General features: G+C 30.1%; 1 pseudogene across 1 annotated transcript in view; it reads right to left on the bottom strand.

Moving 5' to 3' along the window:
- The window catches only part of LOC145117629 (delta-9 acyl-lipid desaturase 1-like), an 89,848-nt pseudogene that overhangs the window by 63,722 nt on the left and 13,908 nt on the right, over positions 1–12,218 (bottom strand). Inside the window, exon 2 of the transcript XR_013712724.1 lies at positions 10–150. The product of XR_013712724.1 is annotated as a delta-9 acyl-lipid desaturase 1-like (transcript). The remainder of the gene's footprint in view (positions 1–9; positions 151–12,218) is intronic.

Raw genomic sequence — 12,218 nt, 5'->3', positions numbered from 1 at the left:
CCATGATACCTTTTCAAGAAAGTATCCACTGTCAAAAATCCAACCCATATGACTAAACCAGAACCCATTGATAGGTGAATGTATATCATTATCTGAATCGACGTATTTATGATGGAATCTATGGGTACTTACCCAATATATTGGATCTCCCTGCATGTAAACGTATTTATTATTTTTTACATGTAAAAGTATGTATTATTTTTTGTATGAGAACCAGAAAAAATAACATAATTTATTTACTTGGAATGAAAAATGTTGTTAGAGTTTGTCTAATAGAATAGAGTTGACCATTTATAGAAGAAATTTGGTTTTCTTCATTTTTTTCATATATATTAATATAAAATGTGTTTGTAATTATGTAAAAGTGCAAATAAGATCATTATTTTAGGATCATTATGATCATTTTTTCAATCATTGTTTTAGAGTTTATCTTCTATCGTAAAAAATAAATAAAAATATGTAAGTTCATCAATTTCCAATTTCTTTCCATATTGATTTTCGAAAAAAAAAATAACGAAAAATGTGCATCATATACAAATATCAATTGAAAAAACGTATTTTTTTTCAACGAATCACCTTTTATAACAACGTCTTAGACAATTAAGACTTTTTTTTCAATATCTAAAAAATCGTTTTTAAAAAATATGCATATATACACAAACTCAAATGCATATGATTTTTCAATCCTTGATTTAGAGTTTATCTTATATCTACAAAAATAAGTAAAACTATATAAATTCATTATTTTTTAACCTTTTTCATATTAATATTTAAAAAAAATTGTATAAAATGTGCACCATATACACATATATAAAAATGAAAATATGCACATATGCACATCTGCATATGTGCATATTAATGTACAGATGAAAACATCTTAACAACTTAGGACACCCTTATAGATTGTGCTTTGATGACAAAAAAAATAAAAAAAAATGTATTTCTATTAATGTGCATATGGTGCACATTTTACGTTATATGAAAAAAAAATCGAATATGAGTAAAGGTAGAGGTTAACAAATGATGAGTTTAAATATTTTTTGTTTTTTTCGATTGAAGATAAGCTCTAAAAAAACTTTTTCCAAATGATATGCATAAGATTCACATGGTACAGATTTTTTTTGAATAAAAATATGAAAAATAGTAAAAAAAATGATGAATTTAAATATTTTTATATAAAACAAACTATAAAACAATGGTTGAAAAAGCGATTCTAATGATCATAAAAGTTAGTGATCCTAATGGATCCAACATATATATATATATATATATATATAGATATCATACATGTTTATAAAGCTAGCATTTTTTCTTGAATTTCATGCATTTGAAACCTTTTTTTTTAACTTCCTCAAACCACATTCATTTGAAACCCATTTTTTTAACTAATGCAACTCAAAAGTTTTCTTAATTATGATTTAACACTAAAAAAGTTTTATAACTTATATTATCTTTAATTAGCATTTAGTGAAAAGTTTACTATAAAAATGTTAATCTTTTGGGAAGACATGCATACAAATCATATACAAATTTCAGAAAGAAAACAAACTTAAAGGTTTTTGTGTTAGGTTGAGGTCTTATGTCCACTTTTGGAGATATGTTATTATATTAGAGCTTTTAATTTGTAAGTTTGTTATATTAATTCGTTTTTATATTTTCTTCGTTTTTGGATTATTGTAATACACTTTTGGAGATATGTTATTATATTAGAGCATTTAATTTGTATGTTTGTTATATTAATTCATTTTTATATTTTCTTCATTTTTGGATTATTGTAATACAATCGTTGTATATTGTGGTTTAATCGTTAATATATTGATCATATGTTATATAGGGTGATGTCGAAAATATTTAATTAAATATTTTAAATATGTTTTTTTGTTTTGTAATTTTACCATTTCAAAAAGATAATTAATTAAAACTCATACATATGTTATACTTTCCATCTCTCTCTCTCTCTCTCTCTCTATATATATATATATATATATATATATATATATATATATATATATATATATATATATATATATATATAAATATATATATATATATATATATATATATATATATATACTAGGTGAATGCTCGCGTGTTGCGCGAAAAAGACCTATATAGTTGAAGTTTTTACAAATATATGTTTTTTTTAAATATAACAATAATGTTGTTGTTAAATTTGATATTATAATTCGTATACAAAATTGATATATTATATTGATTATTTTGAATTATATGATAATATATCTACATCTATTATAACTGCATTATCTTAATAGTTTGAATGACTTCTACCCGCGAATTACACGTGAATAAAATTATATATAATATATGGTTTAATGTTATTTATAGTTGTTATTATTGTTAATTAATTTTTTAAAATTTATTTGTTTAATGTTTTAATTTCTATCATTATAATTATTTAAAACTGCACACATTGTTTTTTGATTTTAAATGTAACAATATAATCATTTATATAGAGTTATTTTTAACTATTGTTACTGTAAGTTATTTTAAGCTACTTATTTGAAAACTTTTAACGATTATAAAAATATATTTGAGAAATATTTTAGTTAAATTGAGATTACAGTTTAGTTTTTGTATTTATCACTACAATTTATCACTTTTAACTATTTACAAAATATCCTTTGGTTTTTTTAAGTGGAAATGACATTTATATTTAAGTTGACACTGTAATATTATACTCCCTCCGTCCCAAAATTATTGTCCACAGACAAAAAAACACATACATTAAGAAAAGCAATCATTAGTTTTGTCTTTTTGAGTAAAATGATCCTCTTGCCATTTTCTAAAACCAATGGGAAATGTGCGTTTGTAATTATTCAAGTTTACTTTATTAAATGTTAGGTGTAATATGGTAAAAGTGTATATCTACTTTTGGTAGTGGACAATAATTTTCGGACAAACTAAAATAGTAAGGTGGACAATAATTTTAGGACGGAGGGAGTATTAAAATTAACAATTTAAGTATTTTTGTTCAAACTCTTCAAAAGTTGTAGCTTTAAACTGATGATAATTTACATACAACAACTTTTTAAATCTAATAAATTAAGTATAATATGCTAAAAGTTAAAAACATAACATTATAAGTAAAAGTAAATATATTATTTTAATATTGAAATTTAGTTTATGTATGATTACACTTTAGGTTTGATATTTATTTAACCTTATTAACCAAAATTCATTTAAAATCTAATATTTCAAATGCTTTTTAATAATGATTGTAAAAATTTCAACATGTGTTACTTAATTGATTGATTAATAAAAATATTAACGTTTTGAAACTCCTAACTCTTAAACTTATATTATTTAATTTGTTAGTTAACTAAAATATTTTTCCTACATAAAGATAACATTTTTATGTTTGGTTACTCATATTTGTTTAAGTAATTAGAAAACAATGTGTACATAGAAGGACTACTTCAATTTCACATAGGAATCGATACCACTAGAGAGTTCTGTTGTCTTTAATCAGTGAGCATTTTTTCTTGAATCTTATACATTTGAAACCCCATTTTTTAACTTCCTCAAACCACATTCATTTGAAACCCCCTTTTTTAACTAGTGCAATTCAAAAGTTTTCTTAATTATGATTTAACACTCAAAAGTTTTATAACTTATATTATCTTTAATTAGCATTTAGTGAAAAGTTTACTATAAAAAATGTCAATCTTTGGGGAAGACATGCATACAAATCATATACAAATTTCAGAAAGAAAACAAACTTAAAGGTTTTTGTGTTGGGTTGAGGTCTTGTGAACACTTTTGGAGATATGCTATTATATTAGAGCTTTTAATTTGTAAGTTTGTTATACTAATTCGTTTTTATATTTTCTTCGTTTTTGGATTATTGTAATACACTTTTGGAGATATGTTATTATATTAGAGCTTTTAATTTGTATGTTTGTTATATTAATTCGTTTTTATATTTTCTTCATTTTTGGATTATTGTAATACAATCGTTGTATATTGTGGTTTAATCGTTAATATATTGATCATATGTTATATAGGGTGATGTCGAAAATATTTAATTAAATATTTTAAATATGTTTTTTTGTTTTGTAATTTTACCATTTCAAAAAGATAATTAATTAAAACTCATACATATGTTATACTTTCAATATCTCTCTCTCTCTCTCTCTCTCTCTATATATATATATATATATATATATATATATATATATATATATATATATATATATATATATATATATATATATATTATAATAGAGGTCAAAACACTTCAACCAAACTTCATTTAAAATCTAATATTTCAAATGCTTTTTAATAATGATTGTAAAAATTTCAACATGTGTTACTTAATTGATTGATTAATAAAAATATTAATGTTTTGAAACTCCTAACTCTTAAACTTATATTATTTAATTTGTTAGTTAACTAAAATATTTTTCCTACATAAAGATAACATTTTTATGTTTGGTTACTCATATTTGTTTATGCAATTAGAAACCAAGGTGTACATAGAATAACTACTTCAATTTCACATAGGAATCGATACCACTAGAGAGGTATGTTGTCTTTAACCGGTGGTAGGAGATCCACATACCCTTTTTAATTATTTATATTAATGATTAGTAATATCTATTTTATATTCCTATTCACCTTAATTTTTTAGGTACAAATTAAGGAAGATGATTCTCGGCGCAACAACATAAAGTCAAACGTACGCCTTGCAAAATATGTAATTAAAATTAAATATCATATTTTATTAATCGACTTATTTTAAAACTCTTGATGACATTTATGTATAATGATATATTTTGTATGACTTCATTCTTAATTTCAATGTTTAGTATTTGAAACTACATATATGAAACCTTGGATGTTTGGTGTAATATAAATAGTGTAATACAAAGTTTATTAGTTCAATATTGTTTATTAATAGCTCATTTAAAACAACTTATTGCTTATTTTATCCAAAAAATATTATCGGACATAAGAAAAGTAGATTATATTAATGTTATACAAAAACTTATAATATATATTGGATATTATAAAAGTAAAAGTAAAGTTTATAAGGTATGGACTATTTTAGATAGTATCAAAATATAAGTTGATGAATTTTTATGTTATTTGATAATTCGGTTAATACCCAAAACATGACTAAAAACGTAAATTCAACATATTTCTATTTTTTTCCATAATTATTTTAACCACTTAAATGCATTCTTGCGAACGCGCGAGGTTACGCCTACTATGTGTGTATATATATATATATATATATATATATATATATATATATATATATATATATATATATATATAGGTAGAATCATATATAACCTACAAATATTGTGTTAGTGTGTTACTAATTCCTAGTTAATCCTTATATATTAATTTTCTTAAATTTTAATTAACTACTTAGGGGTAATTTAATAAAATAACATACTAATCAATAATCAGTTATATTGAAATCCCTTAAATCTTGGACATAGTAAACTAATCTCATTAAACCATGCATCCCTTATCTCTTCTCTCTTAACTACGATCCAAAAATCTAAAACCCAAAAATATGTTAATCCTTCACTTTGTCGTCGATAACCTTCCTCCTCATCTCGTACACCACTTCTTTTCCTCCTTCTGGATGTTACTTCCTCCGATTAATAGCAACACATACGTGCTTGTGTGTATGTGCATTCTTGTGCGATCAAAGAACGAGAAAGAACATCAAATGTGTGTGTGTGTGTTTGTATGTATGATCGGGAAATCAGGCAGCAAGACAAAATCGAGAACTCACAATGCAAAGGGCAGCAACGATGATGGATGATGGCCAGAGGTGCTACTGGGTCAGCGGTGGTTCAATGGTGACTTGAAAATGACGCAAACAACTTCAAACATCTTCTAATTATTGTGTAATTTCTAAATTTACCCTAATGCACAAGTTGGTGTATAAGGGACAATAAGGAATCATGTTGCAAGAAGGAAACTAGGAACTAAAGTAAGGGTCATGTTTTCTTGGTGAGAAAGGTTTATGATGTATAAATAAGGGCTATGTATCCTCTATATGTATGTCGACTAAGAGATCTCCTTTGCATTGTTTGTAGCCTAAGTTTTTGAGTTATTTTTCTTAAGTTATAATAAGAAGCAGTTGTTTTATTTGTAGTGTTTTTATCATATGTTTTCAACAATTGGAATTAGAACGGCAATGATAGATGGATGGAGAAGACAACAACTCAGGTAGAGACGACAATAAAGAAAAAGTCAAGGTGACAGCCAAGGAGGGTTCGTCTATATCGTTCTAGGTTCCCATGCCCAACTCAACGAACTACACAATATGAGCGATACACATGAGAGTGATCCTAAATGTACACTAAGTCTGGGATGTCATTGATATAGGTGCGACGGAGCCTACGAAGTACAATATCGCAATAACAGTATTGTTTCAAGCAATTCCTGAAGAACTCATATTGCAAGTTGGTGAAATGGAGACAGTGAATGAAATATGGGAAGTGATTAAAACACAACACATTGGGGCAGATAGGGTGAAAGAAGCATGACTCCAAACTCTAATGAATGATTTTGATAATCTGAAGATGAAAAAAACTAGTACCATAGATGATCTTGCAAGCCAATTGTCAAGTATATCATCGAAATCAGCATCTCTTGGAGAAACAATAATTGAAACCAAACTTGTTATGAAATTTCTTAAAAGTCTACCAAGGAGATTCATACATATTGTAGCATCCATTGAACAGGTCCTTGATATCAAGAATGATGGATTTGAGGTCGTAGTGGGACCTTTAAAGGCATATGAAGAAATAATTAGGTAAACAAAATCAATTAGAGAATAAAGCAAACTCATGTTTAACAAGGTTGAACCATCCAGTCGCAGTGAAAATTTGAAGAGAGGAGGAATAGGAGGTCGTGGTGGACGAGGATGTGGAGGACGTCACAAGACCTCGTACCAGCAACAGCAAAAGAACAACTCTTCAAGAAATGGGGAAACGTCTTAAAATCGAAGGGTAAACTGAAGGATCGATCCAAATTTCAAATGTTATAGATGTGACAAATTTGGACACTTTGCTTCTTAATGCCCTGAATGGAAAAAATAAGCAAACAGAAGTTGATCTTGTCGAGTCAGATGATCATGACCACACTTGTTCATAACCAGAACCTTATATGAAACAGTGCTTTTAAATGAAAGAAGTGTAATCCCAAGTCCCTACGAGTCAAGAGATGATGATAAAAAAATATGGTATTTAGACAACGGTTCAAGCAATCATATGACATGTAATCTCTCTTTCTTTACTTAGATTAACAAGCGAATAGGAGGACGAGTAAACTTTGGAGATGATTCATGCATCGAGATTATGGGTAAGGGGTTTATACTTTTTCAAGGAGTTGGTGGGAAACAAAAACTACTAACATACGTATTTTACATCCCAAGTCTCAAGAAAAATATCATTAGTTTGGGACAAGGAACAAAGATAGGATTTGAAGTCTCAATGAAATGAGACTACCTACTATTATTTGATACCCGAAACACTCTTATTTTCAAGTAAAACGATCACTAAACAGACTTTACAAAACCCAAATTGCAATTGATAAACTTGTATATTTACAAAGTCAATGAAAAAAATCTGAATTGGTTGTGGTGAGAAATACTTGGACATGCTAACTTTGATAAAATTGCAATTATAGGAAAAAGGACTTAGTCACTGGTTTACCACCCATCAAAGGGAACGACCAACTACGCGAGTCATGTCTAGCTGGAAAACAAACCCGAAATCCATTCCTCAAGAAATCATATTTTCAAGCAAGAAGACCACTAGAAATCGTTCATGGTGATCTATGTAGATGCATATCACCGCCAACCCCTAGTAGAAATAGGTATATTTTGTACTAATTAATGATTACTCATGGTACATGTGGTGTTTTCAGAGGAAGGAAAAGACTGATGCAATTCAACATTTCAAGATATTCAAAGTAAGGACAGAGACTGAAAGTGGAAACACGATGCTAGTAATTCGAACAGATAGAGGTGACGACTTCACTTCTCATGAATTTAACAACCAGTGTGAAAACCATGGAATGATAAGGCACCTCACAGCACCGTACATGCCATAGCAAAATGGTGTGGTGGAAAGAAGAAATTGTACCCTTCTTGAGATGACAAAAAGTATGTTGAAAGCAAATCAAGTTCCTAACAAATTTTAGGGTGAAGATGTACTTCATGCAACCCACATTATAAACAGACTTCTAACCAAGGCGGTAAACGAGATAACTCCATATGAAGCTCACTACAAACAAAGGCCAAATATTAAGTATCTACGTGTATTTCGTTGTATAGCTTATTCGAAGATTATAGGTCCACATGTGAAGAAACGTGATGATCACTCGATAAAGACGATGGACTTTGGAACAGAACCAGGGACCAAAGGATATCGACTCTATGATCCAGAAAAACAAAATATTATAGTATCAAAAGTTGTCTTTGATGAACAATCAAGGTAGAATTGGACAGAAAAAGACAATCACACGCTTAAACCTAGAATGTTTTGGGTTCATTGGTCGAATCTTGTAGATACTGGAGACAGCTCGGTAACACATAACCAAGACAATAGCAATGTGGAGGTAGAACCAGAAATCAATGATGACGAGGCAGAAGAGGTTGTTAACAATGGAGAAGGTGGCAACGAGACACACAAAAACATGAACCATGAAGTCGTCGATCACCATGAGCCAACACAAGTAGCGGATACCCGTCCAAGATCAAGTCGAGTTACTATGTACCATTAAAATTTAAAGATTTGAGATGGATTTTCTTATTGAAAATATCAAACTCTTATTATCTTTAAATAAAGACGAGCCATCAACTTATCAAGAAGCCAAACACAATCCAATATGGGTAAATGTCATGAAAGAAGAAATGGATCCGATTGAAAAGAATGGAACTTGGAAACTAGTCCCAAAACCAAGGAATACAACCATCATTGGTTTAAAATGTGTGTTTAAGGTCAAATGAGATGCAAATGAGTCCATCAGCAAATACAAAGCAAGGATTGTAGCAAAAGGTTACCTGCAACAACAAGGGCTTGACTTTGAAGAAGTATTTGCTCTGGTAGCTTAGATAAAGACAGTTCGAGTACTTATATCTCTCGCAACACTCAAAGGATGGTAGTTTCATCATCTTGATGTAAAATCTACGTTTTTACATGGTGAGCTGCAAGAAGACGTGTACATTCATCAGCTAGAAGGGTTTGTAAAGTTGGGGCAAGAAAACTTGGTGTCTAAGCTAGAGAGGGCGTTTTATGGCTTAAAGCAAGCACCTCAAACATGGAATGTAAAATCTTGATAAAATCTTGAAAGACATGAAGTTTTGAAGGTGTGTACAAGAACAAGAAATATACACGAGACAAATAGAGGGAAACTTAATCACTATTGGTGTGTATGTTGATGCTCTTGTTATTATAGGGTCAAACACTGGAATCATATCAAAATTCAAGCAAGCACTGGCTATGAGATTTGATATGACTAATTTAGGCTTGCTCACTTATTACCTTGGAATTGAAGTACACCAAAAAGAGAAGGATATTACAATCACACAAGAGGGATATGCAAAAAAAATGCTTAAAGACGCAAGAATGTTTGATTGTAACCCTACTCTAATCCCATTGGACTCAAATGTAAAATTTTCCAAAAGAGAAAGTGAAGAAGATGTTGATGACATTGAACATCGAAGCTTAGTAGGAAGACTAAGATATTTGCTTCAAACAAGGCTAGACTTCTCGTATGCAGTTGGCATTACAAGTCGGTATATACAAGAACCAAATAAGTCTCACATGTTTGCCATAACATATCCTAAGGTATGTAAAAGGGACTCTTGGATACAGAATACATTACGCTCGAGGAGGATCCATCAGCATTGTTGGTTATAGTGATAGCAGTCACAACATTGCCGAGGATGATGGAAAGAGTACAACTGGTCATACTTTTTAGTTGAATAAGTCACAAAAACAAGAAACCATTGCACTGTCTTCATGTGAAGCCGAGTACATGGCTGCAAGTGCAGCATGTTGTCAAGTTGTATGGCTTCGTGATCTTGATATTGATATAACTGGGGAGAAGATACAAAAGGTGGTATTACGAATTAACTACACTTCTGCAATAGCATTAGTTAAGAATCCAATATCTCATGGTCGAAGCAAGCACATCAAGTCACGTACGGTTCAACTACATACTTGAGAGGGTAGATGAAAAGGAAATCATGGTGGAGCATATCAACGGAAAGGAGCAACGAGCTAACATTCTAACAAAAGCACTTGCAAAGATTAAGTTTAGTAAAATGCGCAAGTTTTTAGGATTACCTCTCAATTCCTATTCAAAAATTAGGGGGTAAATATTATGTAATTTCCGAATTTACCCTTATGCACAAGTCGGTGTATAAGGGGCAATAAGAAATCTTGTTTCCGAAACTAGGAATGAGAGTAAGGGTCAAGTTTTTTTGGTGAACAAGGATTAGGATCTATAAATAAGGGCTATATATCGTCTATGTATATGTCAATTAAGTGAGCTCCTTTGCATTGTTTGTAACCCAAGTTTTTGAGTTATTTTTCTTGAGTTATAATAAGAAGCATTTGTATTGTTTTTATCAGTTGTATTCAACACTAATGCTATTGATTTTCCCTTCTGGACTCAATAAGGTATTTTCCTAATCATCGATTCCAAAATTCTATTATTTATTTCACGTCTCGCTCCTAGGCAGTGGCATTGTAGTACCGGATTATTAATTTACATGTGATTTTAAATAGTGTTTCTCTTTCAGCTTTTGATAAAAACAAACATTTTTTACTTATATAAACTTTGACCTTTCATTAATTTTGTAAATTAAGCGTTATTAGGTAATCTTTTAGAATCCTGTTTGATGCAAAGCCTCTGCATATTTCTTTTATGGAAGATTGTGGTCTAATTGTTGATTAAACTTATAAACTATCAGATTATATTGTTATGACAAATAATTGATGAATTTCTCAATATTAGTCAAAATAATAAATTAAGTTGCAGCTTTTAGAAGAAATAATAGCAATTAGCAAAGATGACCAAATGTGCTAACAAAAGGCACAGTAGGAGCAAATATATAAACCTATAATGATTAAACTTAATCAAATATTGTGCACGTTATTTCAGTAGAGTAAATTTTTTGTAAGTGTGAATGATATAATAACATCTATACCTTTTTTCCTTTTTTGTAATTTATGTTTATATATCTTGTTATGGACATGTTTGTACTTAGCACAAAAAGTAATTTAGTTGTTATTGATAGAAGTTTAGCAAAGAGATGGTAAATTATTCGTAGATAGATACCTGTGTAAATTGGAAACAAAAGAAAGAAATTTTTCGTAATTAGGATGAAATCCAAATAAGATGGGGAATATGGGTAATTTATTAGGGACAAAATTGCAAAAATGGTCAATGTGATATGCATTTTTTTGGGGTTTTAGTCTAAATCATGACTTTTTTGGATTGCTGGTCCTTTTGAGGTAGTTTCCTTGCGTTTTTGGTCCCTCGGTAAACTAAAATGACTGTAATACCCTTTTGATTTTTTTTATGTTTTTTCTATTTAATTTAAATGAAAATTAAAATAAATTATTAAATTGGACCTCTATCTCTCTCTCTCTCTTGTATGTGTGTGTTTATCTCCGACGAGGCCAAGATAGCCCCAGGTATCTCCTCCCTCTTTCTATTCTTCTTCTCGTCACAAAACCCTTCTTCACAGACATCACCAGCCCTCCTCAACCCTTTTTTTGTCGATGACAGCCTCCTCAACACCCCTGATCCTGCTGCTCTATCTTAGATCGGAAACAACCCCGGTAAAGGAGTTTCGGACAAGAAAGAGCTCGTCGGAACCACCGACTGCCACTTCCTTTTGCGATAAACTCCAGCCCCTTCAACCACCCTCTCGACCCTCCTACTTCATCATGATAGCCCCATGTATCTCCTCCCTCTTTCTATTCTTCTTCTCGTAACAAAACCCTAGCCTCCGGCACTGGTAACCAGCAACGGCTCTACAAACCCTAGTAGAGACGGCGACTTGTGGTTTCTGGCACCACCGTCGACAAACACTAACATTTCAGGTCTGGTTTCAAATACCACCTCAGATCTGTGAGAGATAGAGAGAAAGGGGGAAGAAGAAAAATAGTGTTTCAGATCAATGTGAGTGTGTGTGTGAGAGAGAGAGAATC

Source organism: Lactuca virosa, chromosome 5 (genome assembly GCF_052849685.1).
Source record: "Lactuca virosa cultivar CGN04683 chromosome 5, Lactuca_virosa_CGN04683_v6, whole genome shotgun sequence".
Taxonomy (NCBI): Eukaryota; Viridiplantae; Streptophyta; class Magnoliopsida; order Asterales; family Asteraceae; genus Lactuca; species Lactuca virosa.
This window is presented reverse-complemented; position numbering and strand designations above follow the sequence as displayed.